The sequence below is a fragment of the Psittacula echo genome (assembly GCF_963264785.1).
Source record: "Psittacula echo genome assembly, chromosome: Z".
NCBI classification, from domain to species: domain Eukaryota; kingdom Metazoa; phylum Chordata; class Aves; order Psittaciformes; family Psittacidae; genus Psittacula; species Psittacula echo.
In genome coordinates this window covers 97,881,783-97,891,990 of record NC_137742.1, presented here as the reverse complement: position 1 = coordinate 97,891,990, position 10,208 = coordinate 97,881,783, and positions in this window count along the sequence as shown.

Below are 10,208 nucleotides of genomic sequence, written 5' to 3'. Positions count from 1 at the left end.
TTTCAAGTCCCTGTTCTGCTATATGTTGTGTGTGAACTGCGACAAGTCACTTAGTCCCTATGTGCTTCATCTCTCTCTCTGTAAAATGGATGTAACAGCATTTACCTACACATGGGGTTACTGCGAGCACAGCTTCATTAAGAGGTGCAAGCAACTCACAATCTATTACAATAGACACATATAGGAACAGCAGCATAAAGCCGGAGTCATCTCTGGACTCAGCTAAACAAGCACACAAGCATTTCAAGAGTGGGGTTTTATTTCCCGTAATAAAAATGTGAAACTTTTCACCAAAAATAAACAGGTGAACATGGAAATGAAATTCTTAAAACTATAGTCAGAAAAATAATTTCCAGAGCAGTCTGGAAAGACTAAACAAACACTGTAACATCTGTTTCCTGAGTTATTGATGGAGTCTGTCACCAGGCTTGTGTCTGCCTTTCAACATCTTCCAAAACTTTCTCTTTTTTCTGGGTGGTTTCAGAAGTCAGGGAAAAAAAAAAAAAAAAAAAAAAAAAAAAGCTAGCTGTCACTTTGGGAGAAAAGATACTTTTTACCATGAAGCTTGTATGTGGCATAACTATAAAGCAAATAATAAGGAACTTGTATTATACTGTTAGCAAATAATAAGGAACTTGTATTATACTGTTAAATGTTGCTAACCAAGTAATGAAATTGTCTTATTTATTAGCACTGGCAATAGCCTTTCTGTACTTCCAGTTCCTACAGCAGCAGAACAATTTCAAACTTCTGTTAAGCATTTAACAATGGAGAAATGTTCACTGCTTTCAGCAAGTAAGCAGACAGCAAGACTTACTGCTTGTGGTCTGGTATAAACACATTAAGCAACTAATTATGCTTCTCACTAAGAGTTATTTTATTTATGGTGATCTTTAAAGTATCAGCCTATCACTTCCTAAAGCATAACTATCTCTGAGGTTGTCTGCAGCAGCCTGGCTGTTAACATCTTACTCATAATATTAGTGATCTGGAAATATTACTGCACTATTGCTGAAGCAAGATACAGAGCTTCTCGAAGAGCAAAAAGGCAAAACATAACCATCATCTTTCTTTCTCTCTATAATCTAAGGAATGAGGGGTAGCAGAAATGGATCAATGCTACTTTCTCCTCTATAAACAGGGTCTGCAATTTCAGAGTTGCATTAACTGGCCAGTTCTGATGAAAATTAATCTGAACTGAGTGGTAAAATCAAACTGATAGCTGGAAAAAACAGCTGGAGCTTGGACAGATACGGGTTCAAAGTCTCTGTTTTGTTCTAGCCTTTCTGTACGAATGCAGGCAAATCACTCATGGCTAAATTCACCCACTTCCAAACTTCAGACATTCAAAATTCTTAGCTAAAGCCTAAGTCTGGAAGCACCTAACATCCAATGTGTCAATATTTCTAGTAGTGATGTTCTGTAGGAACCTGCAGATTTTTAAAATGTTTAGCAAGCAGGGGATGGTCGATAGATTTCACTGGTGTTCACAAACAAGCCAGTCTGTGAAACAAAAACCAAAGCTTAGGTCACAGTCAAAATATGTCAGGAGGAGGAATAGAAGGCTTTTGTTCAGCACTCTGGGGTTAAAGCATTCAACCATTCCGCTAACATCACTGGAAAAATAAAATCTTTCCTCTGCTACAGCAGATTTGATTGTCTCACCTTCCACCTTCACGCTCACCTTAGGAGAAGTTCTTTCTGTTCTCTCTTTACTGAAGCTGCTATACTTCATATTCCTACTAATGCATAATGAATTCCTACTGATGAATAAGGAGGAGAGTGCATTCCCAGATTCGCTGCTGATACAAAGGCAAGAACTGAATCTGTTGAAACCCACTTGGCTGTTTTGGGGTGGTTTTTTGTTTGTTGTTTTTTTTTTTTTTGGGGGGGGGGAGGAGTGTTTTTGTTCTTGTTGTTTTTTTTTTTTTAACAGACGGAGTTAAAAATCTGGAAACAATTCCAAACACCTGATTTTGATAAGGACCAAGGCTTTGCAAAAGCTGCAAAACACTGCTTTTTACCCTGCAATAAAAGATGTTATTTTAAAATATGTTCTAGTGTTTCCTTGTGTCTCTTAGTGGCTCCTAGTGTTAGATATACAACCCAATCTGATTATACTGAATACTACTAATGTTAGCTGTCAGCTGCTTTATAATGTCTGAGTGCACTGAGCTTGGTGACAGGATGAAAAGATTTTCTTATAACGGCAAAAGAGAGAATTGCAGTCATTTGGAAGCTGCAGACTGTTCCTTCAGCAAGAGACTGGATGGATGCTCAGTTTAATTGGTTGTGCTTCACTAGAAAAAATAGTGTACTCATTAAAATATCAGAACTCCAAGTTACAAGATACCTGCTTCTTTTTTTGAATTACAGCATGTGTAGAATATAAGATTTAATAGCATTTCACCCTGATTATAAGTTTGTAATTACCATCTATTTTTTGCAGATAATCTGTGGGGTACAGGGAAGCTATGGGTATTATTGATTTATACTGTTGAGATCAATGTTATAAGCATATTCACATTTATAAAATAGATGGAATAGCTTTATTTTTCTCCCTGAAGTTTGAATCTCTGTGAACCCTCTTTTCTTCTTTGCTTCTTTTTTATTATTACAAAAATTGAAAAACCCAAAATAAAATATTAAGATATTCATATAGCCTTGTCTGCCACTGCTCCATCAGTAATGTGAGTAAGGAACACCATGCAGGTATTCCATTGCAGCAATATATTTATAAACACATCTTCTGCATGACAGTATCCCAGAATATTGTATTACAAATCATAAAATATTACAAAGACAAGAACAGCAATGTAGGACGGAGGATTATTTAAAAAAACAAAGACTTTATTTTGTTTCCCAAAGTGTTCTGCTGTGCAGTAAACATTGTAGAATCATGGAATCATGGAATAGCTTGGGTTGGAAAGGACCTTAAGATCATCTAGTTCCAGCCCCCTGCCATGGGCAGGGACGCTTCACACCAGACCATGTCACCCAAGGCTCTGTCCAGCCCAGCCTTGAACACCGCCAGGGATGGCACATTTACTGCTTCTTTGGGCAACCCATTCCAGTGCCTTGCCACCCCTACAGTAAAGAACTTCTTCTTTATATCTAACCTCAATTTCCTCTGTTTAAGTTTTAACCTGTTACCCCTTGTCCTATCACTGCAGTCCCTGATGAAAAGTCCCTTCCCAGTATCCTTCCCAGCATCCTTATAGGCCCCCTTCAGATATTGGAAGATGTAAGAGTTTGATAATTAGATGAACCTTAAGATCTACTCCAACCCCAACAACACTACGATTAACTTTATGATATGGCAGTTACAATATCCTCCAGTGATCTCAGACACCACAGAAGGTGAGGCCAAGTGCTGTTGCAGCATGAAAGAGCCATCACGTTAACAAGTGTAAAGAGCTTTTTCACCATTAACTCTTTCAAAAATATAATTATTTTAGTTTTTATCTTTTGTTTACCCTTCCTTCTCTAATTTCATTAGCAACAAAAACAGGCACTGTTTGCGTGCAATACTGTGTTCAACAAAGAGCTTTGTTTTGTCTTCCAAGGGCCCCACTCAGGCAACGGTAAGGGTACAGGTGTTTACACCAAAGCTGCATTTGGATAATCATGTTTTCAGTACACACAGCTGATGAACATTGTTCCCATGTCAGATTTGTTGGCTCCTAAGTACTTTGCCTTCTAATAGGGTTTCGAGCTTTAACTGGAAGGGCTGTTTCATAATTACAGATCTGATTTCATGGGGGGGCAATCTAGCAGTTGTCTTAACTGTGTCTTCACTGCTTCGTATACTGCTTCTGATTTAGTTCCTCACATTTGAGGAACTCTGAGGGCTACCTGTGATCTCTAGAGAATGACGAATAAAAAACCAGTAAGATAGCTTATCTGCCCAGATTTCTGTTTTCTTCTCCATCACCTGCTCTTCTTCCCTTTTTCCTTGCTTTGTAGCATGCAACCAGATACAAAATTCATGACCATGTCACACTAATCTCATGGCAAAGTAATTTTGTAAGAAAGACTTGTAATAATCACATACATGCATGCACCTGCTAACATATCTTTACAACTCTCTGGTCTGTCTTAATGTGCAGCAATTTGCAAAAACTTTGTACAGTAGTTCTTCTCTCTTGTTTGGACTAAGGTTCCATTGAAGAGTCCAAAAATATATGAGATTTTTTTCCTCTTTATTGCAAGAAGATAGTTTAAACCTTAGCAATGAATAAAAGGTGCTTAAATAATTCTTTCCAATACTGTATCATTGAACTCTGTTGTGTCTGTGTCTTCACTCAGCTTTGTGTCATCAATCTCCCCGAAATTGTCTTCTTGCCTTGTACATCCTAAAAAGTTGAGTCGTCTCTGCAAATGTTATCTCCTCACTGTTCATCTCACCAGTTGTTCAGAAATCTATTTGGAACTAATTATTAAACCTGAAATGTTAAACACTGCAAGGGACTTACAAAGATCCTCCACACAGGAGTGAATTCCAACAGACTGTCTCTTAGAATATAGATGTTGGGTTCCTTTAATTATTTCCTAAAGCAATTTCATCTGTGCATTTCTCAGAGAGGCTTACCTGTCCGACTGTCATTTTATCTGGAATTCTGGGACAGCTCTCAGCTCACTCTAAAGCTGTGTCAATCTTCAGGTACTGTTATTTCTTGATCCTCTTTTATATGAAACTGATTCCCTTTGATACCTATCTGGCATTTTTTTATATAGTTTTATTTTCTTTTGGTGTCATTCCCTGGCAACAAATATTTTATGTTCCATATCTCTCTCCCCACCATAGTATTCCTTTCAGCCTTAGAAACTATTTCTCTTTTCTTATGCATATTATAAAAACAATCTCATATACAATTTCAGCCTATCCTTTTTTCTTATCATTTTTATAATCTTTTAGCTTCTTTTTTCGTATGCATCACTGTGCTTGTGAGCATTTTTGTTCCTTGACTTTAGATTACTTTCTGCAGTTAAGGATTTTATTATAGTATTTGCTGCTGGATGTCATGCTATGTAATACACCCTCTAGGACATTACATTAATGTCCAGAAACAATTTCTCTTCTGATCCATTTACCCAACACTTCTATGACTTTTCTAAAGCTCCAGTTCAATGTCCTCACTTAGAAGTCTTCCACTTTTGAGATAAAAAATGAAAATAATGCTATCATTTTTGAACCAGCAACTTCATCATGTCTAGTTTTCTGACAAATTCCATTGATTCTCTTTTAGTTTTTCTTAACTATTGTATTGTATGCAAATTCTAATTACAACACTATGCCATACTTTACTGATTCCTTCCTCTTCAGAATTTATACCAAATGGACTGGTAAACACTCCCTATACTTTCACATCTCTCCTGTTTGGTTTTGTTTAACATTTGGTCAAGTGTCTCTCTCAAATAATTGGTTCTTCCTGTCAGATCTTACTTCATTGCTTTTAATTCTGTGTTTTAGTTATATCTTCCCCATCCACATAACTCTAGACATTACCTGTTGTAAACCTTTTCTCTTTCGTCTTACAGTATTCTGATTTAACAGCTTGAGATTTCTACATTATCTACATAACATAGCACAATTGTCTTTATTCCAGGTATGAAGGCAACACTACAGCAGGTATATTTTTGGCTGAATCACAGTAAGTAAGAAGAATTTTTAAGATCAGTAAAAAAAAAAAAAAAGTGCTGAAGAAGTTTGGCCCAGTATCTTGAAAACTTACTGATACAAGTGTTCATTCAACTAATGAACCGGATTGAGTGCATGGTTAAATTTGCAGTTATGCACAGCTGAAATCATGAATGTTAACTCTTATGTTTGTTTTAGCTTTGGTAACTTCGAAGTTTTAAGTTACTGAAGTCCAGATTTAGCTGGATTTCTTATACACCATTTAAGAAGTGTTTGATCAGCTCTGACTACTGAATCTTCCCTTAAGGTCTTTGATCAAGATGAATTAAAAATATGTAGGAAGGATTCTCTTGAAAGTAATTTTTAGCAAATGATAAATCTGTATGTGTGTTAACAGTGTTTGATGGCAGTTCAGCAACCCAGAAGTTAAGATCTAAGGAGCACTTACTTCTAAGTAAGCACAATATTTTGCATTTGGTGACTAGCTGATATTTCTTCTTGTGTACTGTTGCTCTTCCAGTATGCTTTTGCCACAACCTTAAAACAGAAGTAGGACAAGAGGATAAGCAGCACTTTCAGAGTTTTATATGCGAGGTATAGGTGTGTTTATGCATGTTCAGATTGACCTCTAAGTGAATTGGAGGTTTACTTAACCTCTCGCCTTGTATGAATCTTTCCAGGCACTGCTAGGAAAAAAAGCAGGTGTCTACGTGCGAGAATCTTACATTTCATTCTCATAAGGTCTGTTCAGGAGATTGCAAAATCTGAAACAAAACTTCTTCATTTAAAAAATTCTCTCTGGGAAACTGATAGGGAATAAAAACACTTTGTGAGAAATTAATATAAAGGCAAATCTAAATTTGTCTGCTGTCCTAATTAAAAGCAGGTTGTGAAAAAACCTAGAAAAGAGTTATCATTAAAATAAAATATAGTTGAAAATTAAAACTATGGTAATAGGCTTCTGATAAATTAGAAAGAAAATACTATACATCTATCTGCATTTTGTATTTAGGTGAAATGATGTACCATTAAGACCATGAGCAAAGCATGCATTCATTTCAAATTCTCAAGGTTAATGAATATTTCAGCAGTATAATATTCCAACTGACTTACAACATAAAAATTTACCTTTCATGCATTAACTACTCTCAATTTCATTGACAAATTGATGTAACTTTTCAATGCAGTCATTGTTACAGGAATTATGATTCAAAAAGTCAACACTTGCAAGGCATGACAACTCAGTTACTAGTTAAATCCTACATTTAAATACAGGAAAAAAACTTCTTTCTTAGACATAGATGCTTTGGAGTAATTGCTGTTGGAACATAAGCATTTTAGGGGACCATAATTACATCTTCCTGTACCCTGCACCTTGTAGAAGACTGCAAGAAAGTATAATTGGCATTAAACTGATACTTACAAAGGTGGTAAGATGAGCTGTTGCTGGAGGAATCTTTTTCAGTTAATCACTCATGTAAAGCTGAACTGCAACAAGATATCACCATTCTGTGTCTTGGATTAAGTTCATCTCCGTATCTTTGTGAATGGCCTTACTAAGCTAGGAATGGAATGATTCCTGTAAATTTTAACAGGGTCAACCCAAAGGGCTTTTGGGGTTTTGCTTTTCGTGTTTTGCTTTTCGTTTATGTTGTTTTCTTTTTGTTTTTTCCCTTAGGATGCCTTAGATGGTAGGATGGAGGCCCGAGACAGTCAGGGACTAGAACTGACACTGAAGAGTGACCAAATATTCACTATCATGACATTTGTTCCACACAGTGTGATTTTACTAACTATGTCTTTTTTTTTTTTTTTTTGCTATTAATTCCAAGCTTGCTTAGTTGCAAACTTCACTTTAATGGTAGAGTAAGGGAACTTAATCCTGTCATAAGCACACATAGTTATCAACAGGTATCAGTTTCAGATAACCTGCATCTAGCCGCCAAAAGGCAGCTCCTTAAACTGCCATGGTGTTCTTCCTCAGAACAGGCTTTGCCTGGAAAAACCCTCAGAGCGTCTTCAGGCTCACACATAGCCAAAGCCGTGATCTTGTTGTGCTCCCTCCAGTTTTTCAAGGGAGATGTGCATTAGAGTGGTTTCTATGCAGGTGACATGTTTATCAGAGGGAGAGTAAGACACCTATGCATGCTGCCTTCTCTCAAGATGTACTCTGAAGCAAGAGGTAATAGGTGCTTTGGCTTTTTTATGTGAGTGCTGCTGGCAGAGTGCAGCAAATGGAGACGTGGCAAACAGCTACCCACTTCATTATCTCACGGCAGTGGACTCTACATCCTTCCTACCCGTTTTGCTCATTATCAAATATAGCAGGAAAGGAGGATCTGGTTAATCAAGGGAGAAATAACTGCTCAGGCTAGCACCAATCCAGAGTGATTGCTTCTCTGTTATTTACAGTATGGGAAGTCCCTGCTTGTCCTGCCCACATTCTCTTCATCCGAAACATGTCTCAAACATTCACTGCAAGTATAAGGGTATAAAAAGAGGGGAGAGAGGAAAAAGGAAAAGATATTAACAGTGTCAGCAGAGGCTGATGAGCAGAAAGATAGTTCTAGGGAGCCAAGCATTCATGATGGAGGTGGGGAAACTGAAAAAGCAGTCTGTTGGCCTTGCAGAGAAGTCAGCGCAACACTGGAGCATTCTTTTGCCATTGAAAACAGAAAGAAGCAGGAGCCCCAACGATGTCAAATATCAGTGATGCAAATGTTGTTGCTATAGTAATATGCTGGAGAAAGCATACTGATATGTATATTTGAGATTTGCTGTAGGATACAATCTATCAATGTTCATCCATAAAAACAAACTGGCTGAAAATCCAGTCTTGCCTAAATCTGCGAATCCACACGGACTGTTGTTTCTTGTATGGCTGTGTATAGCTTACCCCTTATCCACATTAAGATACAGACACTTCAGGAAACTCTCCTGCTGTGTTTGTAGCAGTAATGCACCTTGTTTTCACCTTGTTACTCTTCATTGTGCACTCTCACTGCTATGAGCCCATTGTTTTCCACCCTGCCCTATGATATATAGCATGGTTTTTAATAGCAGTGATGTCCCTATTTGCTACAGAGTAACTTTTATCACACTCTTTATCCTAATCAAGTTCTCCATTTTTCAGTCTCTCACACACTTTCTAGATTTCATTTTTCCTACTGATTGACTCCCTCTTTCCGAGTAATCTGCTTTCATTTTTTAACTCTGCTGTGAAGAAGACATTGCCAAAATGTCACCTCTAATCTTGTTTCCCATTTCTAGCATGTAATTTATTAATCCTCTCTCTCCCTTTTTTCCCTTTTACTGAGCAGCCTACATGCTAATACAGTTCAAGTTTTATTTTCAGATTGTCAAATAAATAATTTCACAAGTCTCAAGGGTAGGGAAAAAATAAAATATAGCTTTGAAATAATGATCACCCGTCTTTCTGCCAAGGCATTTGCTTTTAGATCTATACAAATCACTTTATTCAAGGATGATATAGCTGTCCCTTATCAGTTAAATTAATTACTGGATAGTGTGTTTAAGGAGCCCACCTTTGTCTGATTGACAAAGAACCGCTACTGAAAACCTTCACATTACAGTAACACTGGTCTCCTGAAAGTAATATTCCCCCCAACCCCCTTAAATCTGTATTACCTGTGTGTGTGTGTGTGATTTTGGGTGTGGGTTTCCCCCCCCTTTTGCAATTAATAAGTTTTGATTGGTGTCTTCCATTGGTAAACTGATGGCCTTCTTCTCGCTCTTCTGAACACTTTCACTGTGTCTCTAATTTAAAAGGGAAAACTATTAGTTCTTTCTGAGCAGGGATGAATGACCATAAAATACAAGCTCAGCTGGGTCTTGTTGCCAGGCCTGCTGTAAAGTGAATTTTTACTGATAGATTTTTTACCATTGCTGTGTTCAATGGGAAAAGCATTGTTACTCCCCACTTTATCACATACTGTCCTCGCAGAGTCTAAGACACTGTGTACACCCTTCTCTGGTTTTGCCACGTTTCTCATGACTTCGAGTCTTTTTATCAGAGGTGCTAACATTGCTATAGGAGATCAAGGAATATGTGGTGTAGGTGCACTGTGTCCTTTTTCAAATTAGGTATCTGGAGTATCCTTCTATGACTGCAGGGTAGCTTCTTATACTCCACAATCTGGTAGCATAAATGCAAGCATTTAGTCAAGGTTTTAATGTAATTTTCAATAATGAATGTAGGTCCATGTGAAGCTCTTCTAAGCAGTACTCATCCCTAAGCTTGGTTTCTTGCTTGAGAGCACAATTTTCGCCTCCCAAGGTAAGTACCCATCTTGCCACAGAACATGAATGAACTCATAATGCACAGGGAATGTCTGTTCAGGAGCTTGTTTGCTGCTTCTGTGCTAGCCTGGAGTGTAATGAGGGGCAGGTAGTGGTGCAGCTCTGTCATCTTGTGCCCTTGTGTAGCCTAAGTGGCATACTCAGATCTGTAGTTTGCACTAGACAGCTGATCTCTTGGGAATTAAGTACTAATTATTGAAGTCTTTCTGCCTTCATAAAGCAGTCTGTATTTCCATCCCACATGTGG